A 19,521-nucleotide genomic window follows, 5' to 3' on the forward strand; every position below is an offset into this window, starting at 1 on the left:
CAGGACCGAAAATCGCAAGCACATGGGATCGCCCCCGTGCATATCAATTACATGTGACGCGACGGGTGTGATCTTTTTCTTCACCACGTCGTTCACGTGTTCACAGATACGACGCCTGACCTCACGAATGGTTTTGCCTATGTAGTCCATAGGGCAAGGGCATTGGCATAGATATACCGCACCCTTGCTTCTACAGTTGTAGAAATCTCTGATTTCATAGGCTTGACCGGTGGCTGAGCAGATGTTAGATTTAGAGGTGGAGATGAACGCACAGGCTTTGCAGGAGCCACATTTAAACATCCCGCAAGGTTTCCGGTCCAGCCAAGTGCCGGCTCCAGTCGGTGCAGTGTAATGGCTATGAACCAGACGGTCTCTTATGCTCCTCCCCCGCCTATAGGTGACGCTCGGTTGCTTCGTCAGCACATCCTTCAGGTCAGGGTCCATGTGGAGAATTGGCCAGTACCTTTTCAGGACTGACATTACTTCCACATTTGCACAGTCGAATACAGATATTAGGCGTATGGGTTGTTGTCCGCTCTGTACCTTGGGTTTTGGGACAAGTAGTTCGGTACGCTCCCTGCTTGCAGCGTTCCGGAACGCCCCTCCAAGGACTGTTTGAGGATATCCCCTCTCTCTGAATCTCGTCTGTAATTTCTTGGCCTCAGTGTGAAACGCCTTACCCTCGGAGCAGTTTCTCCGGGTCCTCAAATACTGGCCCCTTGGTATACCGCGTTTAAGCGGTAGTGGGTGATGGCTCTCCCAATGCAACAACGAGTTGGTCGCGGTATCCTTTCTGAATAAGTTGGCAGTGAGTTTTTCTCCCTCCCTGGTTATCCGTACATCAAGGAAAGAGATAGAGTGATGGTCAAACTCAAACGTAAATCGCAGCCCAGCGTCGTTGTTGTTGAGGGACCCCACAAACTCCTGGAGTTCCTCTGACCCACCCTTCCAAATCACGAAGATGTCGTCTATATATCGTGTCCAGAAGGTGATCTTCTCGGACCACCAAGTCTCACCGTCTGGAAACACGTAAGTGTCCTCCCACCAGCCCAGGAAGAGGTTGGCATAAGTGGGGGCACAAGGGCTCCCCATTGCCGTCCCCCTGAGCTGGTGGTAGAACCGCGAATTGAAAAGGAAAAAATTGTGGGTCAGAGTGAACTCCAGGAGCTTGAGCACACAGATGTTATGTGCTCTGCAGTGGATATCCCTAGTCTTAAGGTAATGTTCAGTAGCAAAGATCCCCTTGGTATGTGGGATGGAGCTATAAAGGGACTCGACATCTATACTTGCCAGTATGCAGTCCTTGTCCACATTGATCGCGTCGATCTTGCTGAGGAAGTCCATCGTGTCCCTCGTATATGAGGGTAGAGACACGACGAACTCCCTCAGCACGCGATCGACGTAGATCCCACAGTTCTGGGTCAGGGAGTTAACCCCGGAGACAATGGGGCGTCCCTTGAGGGGTGTAACCCCCTTATGGATTTTAGGTAATCCATAAAAGGTAGCGATGGTGCAGTGAGCAGGAAGGAGAAAGTCGTACTCAGCCGCCGAAATCAATCTGTCTACTAGAGCGTCAGTCAAGATGATCTTCAAGTCCTCGTAGAAAGGGGTCAGGGGGTTCGTATCCAACACCCTGTAACCTTCCCTATCTTTCAGGAGGTCCAAACACATAGTCTGATAAGCTACATGGTCAAGGATGACCAAATTGCCACCCTTATCAGATGGTTTGATGATTATAGATTTATCTTTCTCAAGGGCAGTCAAGGCTGACATCTCCATTCGAGACAGATTGAAGTGGCGGGGAGACATTCCCTCCAATCTCTCCAGCTCACTCGTCACCATTTGCATGAATATGTCCACACATTCGTATTTACTGGGTGGGGGCATCTTCCTACTTGTTGGTTTAAGATTGGTGTATGGTCCCTGACCTGGGCACCGGCTACCTTCCTCTCCCAGTTCACAGAGAGTCTGCAACGAGGCAAGATCACATTCACTCAAGCCAAGTCTGGCACATGTTTGTCTGTCATTATCCCTGAAGAATTTGTGCCACTTAAGGCGTCTAGCAAAAAGACTCAGGTCCTTAATCCAAGTGAATAGACAGAAATTAGTGGTTGGAACAAAAGAGAGACCCTTGCTCAATACCCCAAGTTCAAGTGCACTTAGGGTCCGTGATGCCAGATTAACAACTTGTAGCCCATCCTTCAGGTTCTGTCGGTTTTGTTCCCCCCCCCCCCCCCCGAAGATTGTAAGGGATCTGACTTTTCTCTAAAATTACTCCACTGGGGCAAATTACTCCACTGGGCCAGCATCTTATCCCTCTGGTTCATCATCTCAAGCAGCTGTTGCCGCCTCCAACAACTTTCCGTCGTCACATTCCCCTGTATGCGCTTCGGCGTCTTTTTTAGAGAAAAGTCAGATCCCTTACAATCTTCGGGGGGGGGGGGGAACAAAACCGACAGAACCTGAAGGATGGGCTACAAGTTGTTAATCTGGCATCACGGACCCTAAGTGCACTTGAACTTGGGGTATTGAGCAAGGGTCTCTCTTTTGTTCCAACCACTAATTTCTGTCTATTCACTTGGATTAAGGACCTGAGTCTTTTTGCTAGACGCCTTAAGTGGCACAAATTCTTCAGGGATAATGACAGACAAACATGTGCCAGACTTGGCTTGAGTGAATGTGATCTTGCCTCGTTGCAGACTCTCTGTGAACTGGGAGAGGAAGGTAGCCGGTGCCCAGGTCAGGGACCATACACCAATCTTAAACCAACAAGTAGGAAGATGCCCCCACCCAGTAAATACGAATGTGTGGACATATTCATGCAAATGGTGACGAGTGAGCTGGAGAGATTGGAGGGAATGTCTCCCCGCCACTTCAATCTGTCTCGAATGGAGATGTCAGCCTTGACTGCCCTTGAGAAAGATAAATCTATAATCATCAAACCATCTGATAAGGGTGGCAATTTGGTCATCCTTGACCATGTAGCTTATCAGACTATGTGTTTGGACCTCCTGAAAGATAGGGAAGGTTACAGGGTGTTGGATACGAACCCCCTGACCCCTTTCTACGAGGACTTGAAGATCATCTTGACTGAGGCTCTAGTAGACAGATTGATTTCGGCGGCTGAGTACGACTTTCTCCTTCCTGCTCACTGCACCATCGCTACCTTTTATGGATTACCTAAAATCCATAAGGGGGTTACACCCCTCAAGGGACGCCCCATTGTCTCCGGGGTTAACTCCCTGACCCAGAACTGTGGGATCTACGTCGATCGCGTGCTGAGGGAGTTCGTCGTGTCTCTACCCTCATATACGAGGGACACGATGGACTTCCTCAGCAAGATCGACGCGATCAATGTGGACAAGGACTGCATACTGGCAAGTATAGATGTCGAGTCCCTTTATAGCTCCATCCCACATACCAAGGGGATCTTTGCTACTGAACATTACCTTAAGACTAGGGATATCCACTGCAGAGCACATAACATCTTTGTGCTCAAGCTCCTGGAGTTCACTCTGACCCACAATTTTTTCCTTTTCAATTCGCGGTTCTACCACCAGCTCAGGGGGACGGCAATGGGGAGCCCTTGTGCCCCCACTTATGCCAACCTCTTCCTGGGCTGGTGGGAGGACACTTACGTGTTTCCAGACGGTGAGACTTGGTGGTCCGAGAAGATCACCTTCTGGACACGATATATAGATGACATCTTCGTGATTTGGAAGGGTGGGTCAGAGGAACTCCAGGAGTTTGTGGGGTCCCTCAACAACAACGACGCTGGGCTGCGATTTACGTTTGAGTTTGACCATCACTCTATCTCTTTCCTTGATGTACGGATAACCAGGGAGGGAGAAAAACTCACTGCCAACTTATTCAGAAAGAATACCGCGACCAACTCGTTGTTGCATTGGGAGAGCCATCACCCACTACCGCTTAAACGCGGTATACCAAGGGGCCAGTATTTGAGGACCCGGAGAAACTGCTCCGAGGGTAAGGCGTTTCACACTGAGGCCAAGAAATTACAGACGAGATTCAGAGAGAGGGGATATCCTCAAACAGTCCTTGGAGGGGCGTTCCGGAACGCTGCAAGCAGGGAGCGTACCGAACTACTTGTCCCAAAACCCAAGGTACAGAGCGGACAACAACCCATACGCCTAATATCTGTATTCGACTGTGCAAATGTGGAAGTAATGTCAGTCCTGAAAAGGTACTGGCCAATTCTCCACATGGACCCTGACCTGAAGGATGTGCTGACGAAGCAACCGAGCGTCACCTATAGGCGGGGGAGGAGCATAAGAGACCGTCTGGTTCATAGCCATTACACTGCACCGACTGGAGTCGGCACTTGGCTGGACCGGAAACCTTGCGGGATGTTTAAATGTGGCTCCTGCAAAGCCTGTGCGTTCATCTCCACCTCTAAATCTAACATCTGCTCAGCCACCGGTCAAGCCTATGAAATCAGAGATTTCTACAACTGTAGAAGCAAGGGTGCGGTATATCTATGCCAATGCCCTTGCCCTATGGACTACATAGGCAAAACCATTCGTGAGGTCAGGCGTCGTATCTGTGAACACGTGAACGACGTGGTGAAGAAAAAGATCACACCCGTCGCGTCACATGTAATTGATATGCACGGGGGCGATCCCATGTGCTTGCGATTTTCGGTCCTGGAAACCATCCCTCTGTCACCAAGGGGTGGTGACTGGGATCGTAAAATCCTTCAAAAAGAGTGCATATGGATTCACCGCTTTAGATCCCAGGCACCATTAGGGATCAATGAGAGACTTACGTTCTCCTGTTTCCTATGATCTACTTCCCCCTGTGGACGTCTATCCATGGGGCCGTACTTTTTCCTCTATCCCTCTGTCAATAAATAGCGCCACTTCGGTAATCTTACCTATAGCCATGATAATAGAAGTAGGATACCACTTAAAAGTATCCAGGTTGCACATTGTTTATCCAATGTGCTTTAGGTGTTTTATTTATCACAGTAATACACCTTAAGTGAAAAGTACATTACTGCATCATCGACAGCTCCCAGACCCCGCCCCCCCTCTCCTTAACAGAGCGCCAGAATAAACACCACTATGCCAGATTAAACTGACTGGTTTCATGTAGTGAAAGCGTCGTCCTGCCTTTACTGTGATGAGATCTGTATCTAGTGTGAGCGATTCGCCTGATGGACCGGATGGGGAGCGAGTCTGCGTTCCATAGAACAGGATGTGGCTGCCCTATGCGTTCCACCTGGGTGAGGCGCCGTACGGACCGGAAGTGACGCGGCTATGCGTTCCACGCAACCGGATGTGAGGTCCGAGTGCGTTCCACTTGATCCGGCCGGCTCCGAGTGCTTGGGGATGTACCCCTAACCACAGGAGGGACGAATCGTGACCTGCACATACGACTCTCAGGCCGGAAGTGACGCCGGCTATGATGCCTCATCCTCGGTATTAGCCGAACACATGCTAATCAGCATGAATTAGATACAGCTGGTGGGTGGCTATTTAGGGGAACGGGAGTGACTGTGAACGAGAGGAGGAACAGGACGATACCAGGACGCAGCTCAAATGTAAGTGTGGACCATCTATTGAAAATTTACATCATTATAGCATGTAGTGTGTTATACTATATTCGACTCTTTGCTCAAAGATCCCTAAGTGAAGTATTGGCCCGTATCATGTGGGCTCTTTTTCCTCCTGACTGCACAGGACATTGAGTAAGTGCTGACTTGAAGGAGATATAGGGGACACACATGTACTGTATTGTATCTGGCACATGAACTGAGAGCATCTCTATCTCTTACAGGTGGGACATATCAAATGGGTCCCTTGGTCCTATGCTTTAACATCATCTGCGTCTCTGGTCCTGTTGCCTCACCATATCTTAAGTATCTTTGACTTATTTTCTGTGATGGTTGTATCTTTGACCATATATTATTTTCTGTAATGGTTGTATCTCTGACCATATATGCCCCCTGATGAACCTAGTGATAGGGGAAACGCGTAGGGGCTTTTTGTGGAACCAACCTGGGAACGCACTGGTTGTTGCACCCGGGCTTGGCTCTATAGGTTAAAGGTGATATCTATCCAATTCACCCCTTATTGTATTGGTCTTTATCGGTCTGTATCCATCTCAGTGGCCCTGTTGGAATTTTTTTACCAGGGACACATGATTACACCCATCAATGCTCTGGGGAGCATCCTTTGTTATTTTTAAGAGGAGGGTAAACGCAGGGCAGTCAGCCCAGGAACGAGGACAGGGAGTCTCCACCACAAGGGGACGTCCCTGGGCTGAGGTTATAGCCAGGGCGAGCTTAGGGAGAGTATAGGCATACCCACTCCTCCCCTCTGCTGCCCTGTGTTCACTCGTCCCTCTTTTAGTGTATTGACGACTAGCTCCCAGACATATCTTTGCATCTATTATTATTTGTTGTATGTCTTTTTCACTTATGCACTGGTGAACCACCACGGTGGTACTTTTTTATAATCTGATTAGTAAAAGTTATGTTTTAAAGGGATCAATACTGCTGGACATTACATTGGTCTGTGTATACAAGCGGTTTTTTCCACGCATCAGTTCTGCGTTGCGTGAACAACGCGGCATGTTCTATATTCTGCGCAGCCCTGACCCCATAGAAGTGAATGGGGCTTCAGTGAAAAAACGCATTGAACCCGCACTGAATCCGGACCCATTCACTTCAATAGGGCTGTTCAGATGAGCAGTGATTTTCACGCATCACTTGTGCGTTGCATGAAAATCGCAGCATGTTCTATATTCTGTGTTTTTCATGCAACGCAGGCCCCATAGAAATGAATGGGGCTGCGTGAAAATCGGAAGCTAGTCCGGATGCGGTGCGATTTTCACGCATGGTTGCTAGGAGATGATAGGGATGAGCAACCCCATTAAAGTCTAAACACTGAATCATACAGATTCCTGGTTTCTGGGCAGCAGATCGCTGTTTAGGAACAATATGCCCCCCCCCCCCCGACTCTGTAGTAGTTTTTTCACCAGACGCTAAGACTCTCGAAGATGCACCTAATTTGTGAGGGGTGCACGCTTCCTCATAAATTACACAAACCTTACGGCAGAGTAGTGGGTGGAATCTAAGACCAGAGTAAAAAGACGATCTTAAAAAATGAACCCTATAGTGTCGAGCACAGTACAGTAGACCCTCAATCAGATAGGAATTGACAGTATTATATCACTAGGGTACAGTCAGGTTGTGTTTTCCGGACCGAGCACAGTCTGGTGATTCAGCCTGTGTATGGTCTGACAACAGGCTCCACGTCACCACTAATTGCTGAGCCGCTCCTGTACATGATATTTGTTTCAAGTCCAGGTGCAACCCAACAATTAGCAGTGATCCGCATGTGGATCCTGCTGCTGGACCGCATTGCTTCCAGTCCCTAGTTGACAAATATTAATGGTCTTGTACAATCTTCCACCAAGGCTGGTCTCTGCAGGGTTTTGGACAGCAAGATTAAGTGACAAGCAGACCCTTATAAGTGGCTGCATGTGATTAGCTGTTATTCTGAGGACCCCTGATGGGAGCAGATGGAGTTTGCAATTGTCGGGGAGGAAGCGTTCCTTCCTGACAGCTGCTCGTTCAGTGGAGGTGAAGCTCTGTATTTACATGCAGCGATCTCCTCCACAGTATGAGCACGAGCAGTCGCTATTGCGATCGCTCATCCTCATACAGATTCCTGGTTTCTGGGCAGCAGATCGCTGTTTAGGAACAATATGCTCCCCAGAAATAATAATTGGTGTACCTGTGCTAACGACAGGATCACCTGATGAACGAGCGTTTTGCTCATTTATCAGGTGATTAGCGGCACATTTACACGAGCAGATTGTCGGGAACCAGTGTTCTCAGGAACGTTCATTTCCAATAATCTGCCCGATAGTCGGGCTGTGTAAATCCACCTTAAGGCCGGTATATTTCTTTATATAAAAAATATTGTGTCACCCTTATTTCCCCATAGATTGTAAGCTCTTGTGAGCAGGGCCCTCAATCCAATGGTTTGAATTGCTGATTAGTTTGATATCTGTAATATCTGTCTGTACATGTTCCCTCTGATTGTAAAGTGCTTCCCAATATGCTGTATAAATGACAATTATAGATTATTAGGTTATTATTAGATAGATTATTAGATTATTGTTATTAGATTTGTCAATGTCTAGATGGGATAAATACAAAATCTACCAAGGGATATGGGCACAATCAGCACTATGAATGACAGCTCATGGGGCAGTAAGGCTTGCATTTTATAAAGGCCTCATGCACACGACCGTTTTTCGGGTCCGCAACCGAGCCGCAGTTTTTGCGGCTCGGGTGAGGACCCATTCACTTCAATGGGGCCGCAAAAGATGCGGACAGCACTCCGTGTGCTTGTCTGCATCCGTTGCTCCGTTCCGCGGCCCTGCTAAAAAAATATACCATGTCCTATTCTTGTCCGCGCTTTGAGGACAAGAATAGCCATTTATATTGAAGGCTGTCCGTGCCGTTCCGCAATTTGCGGAACGCGCACGGACCCCATCCATGTTATGTGGATCCGCGATTTGTAGACCGCAAAACACACCACGGTCGTGTGCATGCGGCCAAACCCTAAGGGACAGTTTTTTGGTGCTGATTTTGGAGCGTTTCACCTCAAAGTCAGCTCCAAAAAGGACATAAGAATAACTATGACTGGTTTTATATGGGCTCTATGACAAATAATACTGTATTGGAAGTATATCTGGTAATATTATATTTACATTAATATGCTGGGTACTGTTTTATGAGTTCGGTAAGCTCTTTTTTGACTTTTTGGCTAAACTGAAGAATTAAAAGAGTAAAAATAAACAGAAAAAATAGTAAATAAGTTGATAGTAACATAATAAAGGGGTTGTCCAATTTGTGAAAATGTTTAGAATGTGAGGGAAAGCATAAAGGCTTCCATTTTGTATATGTATTCATTTTATATCTATGTATAACCTGCACTTAGATAGTAGGGCGATTTAAGGCAGGAGTACAAATTCCACCATAGGCCCCTACTCCACCCATGCTGACCATTCATTTTCTTATCTCAAACTAAACCTAGTAACTCAAAGCTTGTCTTCACTAGGACACTTTTACTGCGTTTGTGTCTGTATAAATACGCACACTACTCATTATAATAAAGACATCTTATATGTGTCTCTGTGTCGTGACCTCGAGCCGGCTGTCACGAGGGTGTCAAGAACCACGCCTGACTCCGTTATACCCGGGGTCAGGAAGTCGCAGCGGGTGGCTGCGCGCTCTATGTAGAAAGATAGGGCTGTTTCTTTATGGTAACTTTCTGGGTTTGCTTTGCAACCCTTTTTGGCTCACTCAGGGATCCGTAGCTCCTTCTCAGCTGTTCCTTGTCCAGCACTCCTAACCTCCTTATATTCCCCTCTCCCACTTCTTTGGTTGCCAGATATAGAGCTTCCTGCCTGGACTTCTATACTGACCCACTGGAGCTGTGCTGCTGCGTTCCCTGGTTGTTGTTCCAGAACGTTACCCTCCGGATCCCTGTTGGGCCTTTGTGGTCTGCTGTGGTCGCCCACCTGGGATTATATGTTTGTCTGTATTGTCTGTCCTCTCCTTGGTGTTTTCCTCTTAGTGTCAGTGGTGCGGACTAGTGATCCCACCGGCCCGTTCACTACATAGGGCTCATCTTAGGGAAAGCCAGGGTTTAGGCACGTGATCGGCGTACGGGTGAGGAACCCGTCTAGGGACGTCAGGGCAGTCAGGTGCCAGCCTCAAGGTGAGTCAGGGGTCACCACCTTTCCCTCTCCCTTGGGCAGGGCCTTCCCTTTACCCTCCCTTTCCTTGAGACTACAAGGAATAGACAATAAATTGTTTTTGATGTGACATACTGTACATCTATATGTCACATCATAACTTACCTTGGTATTCTTCTGAAGGCCTCCTCAATGGCCTGTGTAAAAACTCCTGTCCTCCATGGAAGGTGCAGAAAGTGGTGAATTAATTACGTCACCTCCACCATCTTGTGACCTATGTATGCTGCCCTGGAGGATTGTTTACACAGGCCACATGTAGGGACCAGGGGGCATTCTGTAACATGCTGGGGGTAAGTTGTTTTGTGACATACAGATGTATGTCACATCAAAAAACTTTCATGGTTTATTCCTAAAGACTTTAACAAATTGGCAAAAAGTCAAGAAAGAGCTACCGAACTCATTTTGAGACGATACCCGCCATATTAATGCAAATACAATATTACCAGATCTATTTCTAATATAGTAATACCTGTCATATTGCATTCCATAGGGCATTCCTCCATATGATTGGAGTTCTTTACATTTCATCGCAGTCCTCCTATGAAATGCTCTCATTTCTTTTTCATATTCCTGATAATTCTCTGGGGTCTGACTGATTTCTGGTTCCCTGGATGTGGTTTGACAACTGATGACTGGACAAGAAAAACTAGTTCTCCGCATATGATATAGATTACATGGTGCAATGTACACATCTCTCCATTGTCCTAACTTGTCTGCGTTACCAAGACCATTAGTGACTTTCACACATGCTTAAACGATCATCAACTTCAGTTTTCGCTTGAAATGATTCATTAGGGAGTCCTTAGACTCTCTAGTTACTAATTTATTAGCAATGCCATTTACTGTTTGGTTGCTAAACAAAATAGGATATAACTTGTGGGTGCAATGGCAATGGAGATCCCATGTTTTTACCCCACATTGGGTGCTGTCTATAGTCTTGAAAATAAGATAGTGGCTGGGATTTAGTGGAATATTTGCAGATATGGATTTTTTTTTTTTTTACTAATGCATATCCTACAGTTATGCATTTGTCTTCACCACTAATACTCTGTTTCAGAACTATAAGGATTGAATAAAGAATTCTGCTCTATTTTCAGGAGACATTGTAAGCAATTTTAAAATCTCGACTCACGTAAACCATGGAGAGCAATAGTATGAGAGCAACAATGGAAAGCTATATCTTTACCACAAATTTAGGGCCACCTATATAGTGCTTGGTATGGATGAGGCTTACCAATTGAAGCCCCATGGTCAACTAAATTGTTATGCTCCATACAATTCTCCCCCTTAGAACAGCCTTGGAACAAATAACATTCTCAATCCTCCCTTTGAATTATATGGTTTTACGTATCATGACACAATAAAAAAAAAATCTGGTCCTTAGAAGGTCTTAAAATTAGGTAAACCTAAAAGGAACAACAACACAGTACAAATTACACCATGTCATTATTTAACAAAAAGTGGGCCCAAAAATAAAAAATGAAGTACATCCTTACTGCCAATGATCTTAGAGAAGCAATTGTTGCTGCCCATCTGGGAATGGTGATGAGACCATTTCCAAACAATTTGAAGTGCTTAATTTTACAGTGAAAAAATAATAATATTCAAGAGTGGAAAACATTCAAGGCAATTGACAATTTCCAATTTTCTCAGGAGTGGACATTCCAGCCAATTTACCCCAAGGTCAGACCGTGCAATGCTCAGAGAAATTGCAACAAACCAAAGACCAACATCTAAAGACTAGGCAATGTGAAGCAGATTGTTGGGAAGGAAGCGCTTCTTCCCGACAGTCGACTCCTCATTCAGTTGAGGAGACCGCTGCATTTTACATGCAGCAATCTCCTCCACAGTATGAAAATGAGCAGTTGCTATTACAATTCCTCATCCTCATACAGCTGCATTGTTTCTGGGCAGCAGATCGCTGTTTGACACCACGATCTGCTGCCCAGAAGCAATAATTTAGGTGCCTGTTCGAATGACAGGATCCCCCGATGAACAAGCGTTTCTCTTGTTCATCAGGTGATCGGTGGTACCTTTACATAGGCAGATTGTTGGAAACAAGGGTTCATGTTAAATGTTTAAGGTCATGACACGTAAAAGTGGAAAAAGATTCACCAAGTATGACTGTTTTGAAAGGGTAACCAGGAGAAAGCCTCTTCTTTTTACAAAAGAACATGGCAGCATGGCTTAATTTTGCAAAGTTGCATATGAACAAACCACAAGCCTTCTGGAACAATGTTCTTTGAGACAAGACCAAACCGCAAACATCTCTTCGTTCAAACACTCTGATTCTCTCTCACTGCTGTCCACCATATCAGCCCTTCACTCCGCTGTCACAGCCGCTGCTTACTACAACACCACAATTATTTCAGCCCTTGACTCAGTCGCCCCCCTCACACATACCAGAACCTGGCAAATCAATCATGAACCCTGGCACACTCACCGGCATGGGCGGATTGGCCATAGACCTTACAGGGAAATTTCCTGGTGGGCCAATGCCCAGGGGGCCACCTGAGCCCTCATCACTGCCAGCCAGTGGAAGTTTTTGGGGATGTATTTTGTGCTGCTGGCAGCAGGATTTTGTGATTGACTGTAGTATTTGGCTCTGTTGGGTGGTATAATGTGCCACAACATGATATTGTTGGCCCTGCCTTCCATCAATTTGGACCCGACTACAAAATGGGGCCACTTTTAAGTTCCCAGTCCGCCCCTTCTCACCAGACAAAAAAAAAAAACTAAGACAAGCTTCCAGTCGCAGAACGACACTGGAAGAAAAAACACTCAAACGTAGACTTCATCTCATACAAACAAGCTGTCCTCAAATTCAAGTCTGCACTTACCTCTTATAAATAGGACTATGTTTGGCCATAATAAACAGCACCATGTTTGGAGACAAAAAAAAAGACACCTCATACCAACCAACTGTGAAGCATGGTGACAGAGAGGTAATGGTTTGGGCTTGTTTTGCAGCCATAGTACTTAGACACCTTACATTTATTGAGTCGACCATGAATTCCGCTGTATACTAAAGTATTCTAGAGAAAAATGTGAGGCCATCTACCCAACAGCTAAAACTTGCCTGAATCTGGGTCATGCAACTCAACAATGATTCCAAGCACACCAGCAAATGGCCCATTGAAAGTCTAGACCTCAACTCAATTGAAATTCTGTAGCAGGACCTTATGAGAGCTGTGCATAACTGAATGCACACAAACCCTTAATGAACCGAGGCAATGTAAAGAAGAATGACCCAAAATCTCTCCTGAATGTTGAGAGAGACTGATGAAGTCATACAGAAAATGATTACTTCAAGTCATTGCTGCTAAAGGTGGTTCTACAATATATTGACTCATAGGGTGGACTGAGGTCTCAAGCACATGACAGTGAGAAATGGCTGTGTGACTGCCGTTTAAGTAACGGCCATCACACGGCCATTTTTAGCACCAGCGAAAGTCTATTGGGCTATTCACATGGCCGTTCTTTTAACGGTCAGTGAATAGCGTCCGTCCAAAAATAGGATGTCCTATTTTTGGCAGTTTCCACGGCCAGACGGACCCCATTAAAATCAATGGGACTGTTTTTAAAGGCCTGTTAGACAGGATTGCACCCTTCTAACGGCCGTTAAAAACTGGTACACTTTAACAACATGGCCATTTAGGGGTTGAAAAAAAACCTCACCTCATCCACTTGATTGCACTGCGGCAGTCTCTCCTCTCTTCAGGGACTGCCGAAGGGCCTGCGATATGCGTGATGACGTAGCCACGTGGGAGCGTGCGGTGACTTCATTGCGCACAACGCAGCTCCTTCGGCAGGTCCGTTTTTCAATGAAATAAGAAGAGTCTGCAGCAGCTCGATTAAGTGGACGAGGTGAGTTTTTTTTATGTGGGACATTTCTTTTAGCTGGGGGCGGTAAAATAAAAAGGGCTACACTATGGGGGACATTATTTTAGCCTACAATCCTGTGGGTCTTCTCAAAAGGGTGGGTCTAGAAATACCGTAACTGCCAATAAAATTCATCCAATTTTTATGTCTGCTTTTAACGGACAATAAAAAACTGATGCAAAACAGACCTTAAAAACAGACACACGGCCAGAAAATGGATGCACACACTAATGCAAAATGGCCACGAAAAAATGGACAATGTGTCCGTTTTTAACGGACATTTTTTTCACTGTCGTGGGTATGTAGCCTTCGTTTTTCACACATGACTTTTCCATTTTGGCTTCATTTCTATTGAATAAATAATGAAACGTGAACTCTGTTGTATGCTGTTCTTCTGAGGTTGGATTTACCTAATTTCAAGCCTTTTTTTATTTATTATGTCTTTATATGTAAAAACCATAGTATGCCAGTTTTCCAAACAAGCATGTGTTCTCAGCAGGAAGAGGGGGAGGACAGGCGTCTGATAATGCCTTATTTTTCCCAGGGCAAAAGGATTGGGCAGTTGAAATCCATCCATCTGATGTCAGCCAGGTTCACACTGCATTTGCATTGCTCATTTGCCACATGCATCAGGACAGTTCCTAGCACATATATCAAAAGCATACATAGACCTCATTATGCCCTTGTTGGGCTGGTATACGTATATGCCTTTTTGCAATGTCTTCTTGGCTATTCCGTACAGTCTGCTGTGCTATTCTATACAGCAGGATAACAGGCCGAACTGGATGGACAAATGTCTTTTTTCGGCCTTATGTACTATGTTACTAGCTCTATATAAGTCTACCAGCACATTTCCATAAAGAAAAACATTCCATCTCCCAATTGAGGTTTCAGGTATTGGAACAGGTAAAAAGACATAGGAGGGGTGGTGATATAAAAAATCAGCTATTACGGAGGGAAGCTTACTGGATCCATACTCTCGGCACATTACAACCCAAAGGATTAAATAGAGAATATAATATTGTGCATTTTTTAACTGGCCGTTATATGTCATATGATTGATTTTTCAATATACCTTTTTTGAATTTTTATAAATATCTTTTTCAATATTCTTTCAATATTTTTTTTAGACAATAAACCCACGATGAATCGCTGCAAGATATGTGGTATCTCTGAGATTATATCTGTAATTTTATGTTTGTAATTGTGTTTGAAATGTGGTTTGACATTTTTATGTGTGTCTTTTTGTATTACTGCAATACTATGTGACGGCTGGTCAAAGTGTGATTGACACTTTCTAGTTACCACCCGGGCGTCTGACGTCACTTCACGTGATGGGGGGTGGTATTTAAGTTTGTATGTTATAACAAAATGACAGTTGATAAAGGCTGGATTAGGCTAGTTTCACACTAGCGTTCGGCTGTCCGCTCGTGAGCTCCGTTTGAAGGGGCTCACGAGCGGACCCGAACGCCTCCGTCCAGCCCTGATGCAGTCTGAATGGATGCGGATCCGCTCAGACTGCATCAGTCTGGCGGCGTTCAGCCTCCGCTCCGCTCGCCTCCGCACGGACAGGCGGACAGCTGAACGCTGCTTGCAGCGTTCAGGTGTCCGCCTGGCCGCGCGGAGGCGTGCGGATCCGTCCAGACTTACAATGTAAGTCAATGGGGACGGATCCGTTTGAAGATGCCACAATATGGCTCAATCTTCAAACGGATCCGTCCCCCATTGACTTTCAATGTAAAGTCTGGACGGATCCGCTCAGGCTACTTTCACACTTAGCTTTTTTTTTGCCAATATAATGCAGACGGATCCGTTCTGAACGGAGCCTCCGTCTGCATTATTATGATTGGATCCGTTCAGAACGGATCCGATCGAACGCCAGTGTGAAAGTAGCCTTAGCCGAAACGCGTCCATTGTTTCGAGATATTGATGTGACATAATAAAGAGTACATAATAGAAGACTTCAAGCGCCAGCTGGGATTTCTTTATATTACGTTTTGGGATTTTGTTCCTACCAGCGCCGGCGTGCAAAAAGGATCGAGTGCCGACTACTTCTCTGTTTACCTATTCTATATAGAGGCCTCTCGCAAAACACGTTGAAATAAGTACAACCCCTTCATATCCATTCTTGACAAAGATAATCACAGCCCATGATCACTCCATCTGTTACTGAGTTTGTCATGGATGAATGCAGTAAGTATTATACTTAGTGTGGCGTATAAATCCCTTATTGATGAATGTCCCGTCTATTCACAGGGATTGCCTTGTGGGTATAGAGCCATGCTGTCTGAATTAAGGGTAGTAACAGATGACATCACCCAGGACTGGAATGTAGGAATGACTGGAATGTGAGAGGAATGAAAGAAAAATTAGGACAGGGTGGAACGATGCAGAAGCAAATGAACGACTGCATGCAAGTAGGTTACCTGTGAAGGAATGAATGGAATCTAAAAACTCCAAGGGCTTAAAGGGAACCTGTCACCTCCAAAAACCTTCCCAAGCCGCCAGCAGTACCTGACAGTAGCCAGCAGCGTCGCAGCATGTCACATGATGTCGCAGTGCAACACCACAGCCTATCATTATAAAAATTGTTGAGACAAAATGTCGTGTAGCCCTAGCATTAAAGGGGCAAGGCTATGTGGATGTTACTGTTAAGGGGGCAGGCCGCTGTGGAGGTCACTGTTAAAGGGACGGACACTGTGGAAGTCACTGTTAAGGCAGCAGGGTACTGTAAGGACGGGCCCCTGAGGAGGTCACTGTTAAGGGAGTGGGGTGCTGTGAAAATCACTGTTAAAGGGGCGGGCTGCTGTGAAGGTCAAAGTTAAGGGGATGGGCTGCTGTGGAGGTCCCATTTTAAAGTGGCGGGGCTTTGTGGGGGGTCAGTGTTAAGGGGTGGGGGACTGTGGAGTTCACTGTTAGAGGGGCGGGTGCTGTAGATGTCACTGTTATGGGGGATACTGTCGATATCTTTTAACGACACACACAAACATTCAATTAAATAGATGAAATATACCCGTGCAAAGCCGGGTCCTTCTGCTAGTAATCCATACATTGTGAGGTAGGGCTGTTTAAGGACACAGGGCTGGAGCTGTATGATCACCCGACCTGTCACCTATAATTATTACACTGATCTTGTAAAGAAAGCGACATGACCTTAACATAAAGCAGTTAAGATATTTGGATGATCGATGAGCAAGACAACCCATAAACATTCATGCACAGGGCGATGATCTTCTGAAAGTTCGTTCATACAGTCATCACCCTATGTGAACATGGCTAGGGACGAAAATGTGAACTTTTGGGAAGCAATTGCAATAAGGAAGCTGTGCTGAGTAGTGGAGAGAAAGCCACTGCTTGCCAGACAACTTTGTTGAAGGTTTATCTCCTGGAGAAGATATGGTTTGGGTGTTTTAAAATCCTGCAACCTGATCCTTCTGTCACCCAAGCTCTGCCAGGTGCAAGATGAACTCCAGCTGCCCAGTCGTTCTCGCCACTGACATTGATCATCGACAAAGACCACTTAAAGCAGATTAGATGGTCAACGTGTCCTCCTGAATTTGGTGGGTTCAGCCAACATTAATCTAATATGTATGGTCAGCTTTACACCTCATACAGTGCCTGTATACATAATGTAGAAATATTCTCCACTAGAAGCAATAGTTCCAGAGGGAAAATCACTATAATGCTGAATACGATGCAATATGGACATTATAGGATGGTCACCTGCTCTGGGCTCCCCACTATAAGCCAAAATGAAGAGCTGGACCCAAGCCCAACCATGTGGTACATGATTCAGTTGAATGGCTGCCATGTTATTATTTTCCCCTACAAGTGAAATGATTGGCTGGATGTAACATGCTCCAGCATTAGCAGCTAACCTCTGGGGGTGACTGGCGCCGGACCCACGATAATCAGTTAATTTATTTCAACAAGGGGTTCCCATGATGAGGCAACCCCTTTAATGGAAGAAAAGTCTCACCCCAATCATCAATGAGAACATAGGCACATTGTAAATCAAGGCCACAATTGAAATAAGTTTACTTCACTGTTCAAAGAAAAAATACCCCTTCATTCAGTCTTTTGTATTTGGGAGAATATGGGTGTCATTTACCTTGTGTCCTCTGGTAATCTGGTATACTCTAAGTGCCACAGTTATCAGCTCCATGGGGGAAATAAGACACCCCCTGCCTATCAATTTACACCTGAGACAGCCCACCTTCCAACAGCCAAAAGACATAACACAGAATGTGCCCAGGGAGGACAGCTACTCCTAAAATGCCCTCCTCACTGTGCCAGCCCTGTCTATCATTCACACCTGAGACACCCCACCTTCCAACAGCCAGGAGACATAACACAGGGTGTGCCCAGGGGACACTGCTACTCCTAACATCCCCCCCTCACTGTACCAGCCCTGGGAGCGAAGGAGGCTTGGTGGAGGTAAACCATGGTCAACACCATGGCCAGATCCATAAGTACTACTCGCATCCTCTCCACATGCACCCTTTTTTGGTTACTGAACATACAAATTGGATGGTTTTCAGATCTAATGTCGATCTTGTAGATTGTAAACCCTTGTGGGCACGGTCTTCTTTCCTTCTGCACCAGTTTGTAACTTGTCTTGTTCATGCTTATTGTACTTGTTTTTTATTTTTTATTATGTATGTTAAAGGGGTTTTAATATGTACAACACCATGGAATGAATGGCGCTTTAATAATAAATAATAATACACTTGATGGATGTTCATATAATGTGTGTGGCCTGATTAGAAGACCACTTTCACACAGTTTAAGAGGTCGTTTCACGAGAGGTTATAAGTAGTATTTTTTAGGGCGAATGTAGAGAGGATGAGTCCACTGATTTAAATGGAAACCATGCAATACTTGATTTTACGTGTAGAGGCACTGCAGGGAAATTGAACTTAATTTACCTAGAATACAGGATGGTCAATCTGCCTTGTTATGAACTGATATGATATTTCTGTATTACTAGGCAGATTTACCATTTATTTCTACGACAAAGCTAAAAGACAACCCTGGGGTGGTTCGTATTTTTTTTTTTTTTTTTTTTTTAGGATTGCTCTTAAATTCCTTAAGGACCCTGCCATTTTTCACCTTAAGGACCAGGCAATTATTTGCAAATCTGACATGTGTCCCTTTATGTGGTGATAACTTTAAAATGCTTTTACTTATCCAAGCCATTCTCAGACTCGTTAAATATTGTACTTCATGACAGTGGTAAATTTGAGTCAAAATATTTTATTTTTATTTATAAAAAAAATACAAAATTTGCCAAAAATTTGCAAAAATTGGAAATTTTCTAAATTTCAATTTCTCTGCTTTTAAAACAGATAGTGATACCTCCTAAAATAGTTATTACTTTACATTTACCATATGACTACTTCATGTTTGGATCATTTTGTAAATTACATTTTATTTTTTTGGGACGTTAGAAGGCTTAGAAGTTTAGAAGCAAACCTTAAAATTTACAAAACATAATTTTTAAGGACCAGTTCAGGTCTAAAGTCACTATGTATGGCTTACATAGTAGAAACCTCCCATAAATGGCCCCATTTTAGAAACTACACCCTCAAGGTATTCAAAACTGATTTTACAAACTTTGTTAACCCTTTAGGGCGCAGAAGGAAAGGAACGCCATATGGTTTTTGGAAGGCAGATTTCACTGGGATAATTTTAAGCTGCTCTGATGCACCCCTAAAGTAGAAACTCAAAAAAAAGACCCTATTTTGGAAACTACAGGATAAGGTGGCAGTTTTGTTGGTAATATTTTAGGCTACATCTGATTTTTGGTTGCTCTATATTACACTTTTTGTGAGGCAAGGT

The 19,521-nt window shown here is 44.9% G+C and overlaps 1 protein-coding gene across 1 annotated transcript in view; it reads left to right on the plus strand.

Annotated features, from left to right (window-relative positions):
• The first annotated feature begins 5,425 nt into the window (after positions 1-5,425).
• Positions 5,426-19,521, plus strand: part of LOC122939923 — a 40,613-nt gene continuing 26,517 nt past the window's right edge. Inside the window, exon 1 of the transcript XR_006390205.1 lies at positions 5,426-5,486. The gene's annotated coding sequence lies outside the window, so the exon portion shown is untranslated. The remainder of the gene's footprint in view (positions 5,487-19,521) is intronic.

This window comes from Bufo gargarizans, chromosome 1 (assembly GCF_014858855.1).
Source record: "Bufo gargarizans isolate SCDJY-AF-19 chromosome 1, ASM1485885v1, whole genome shotgun sequence".
In the NCBI taxonomy this organism is placed as follows: Eukaryota; Metazoa; Chordata; class Amphibia; order Anura; family Bufonidae; genus Bufo; species Bufo gargarizans.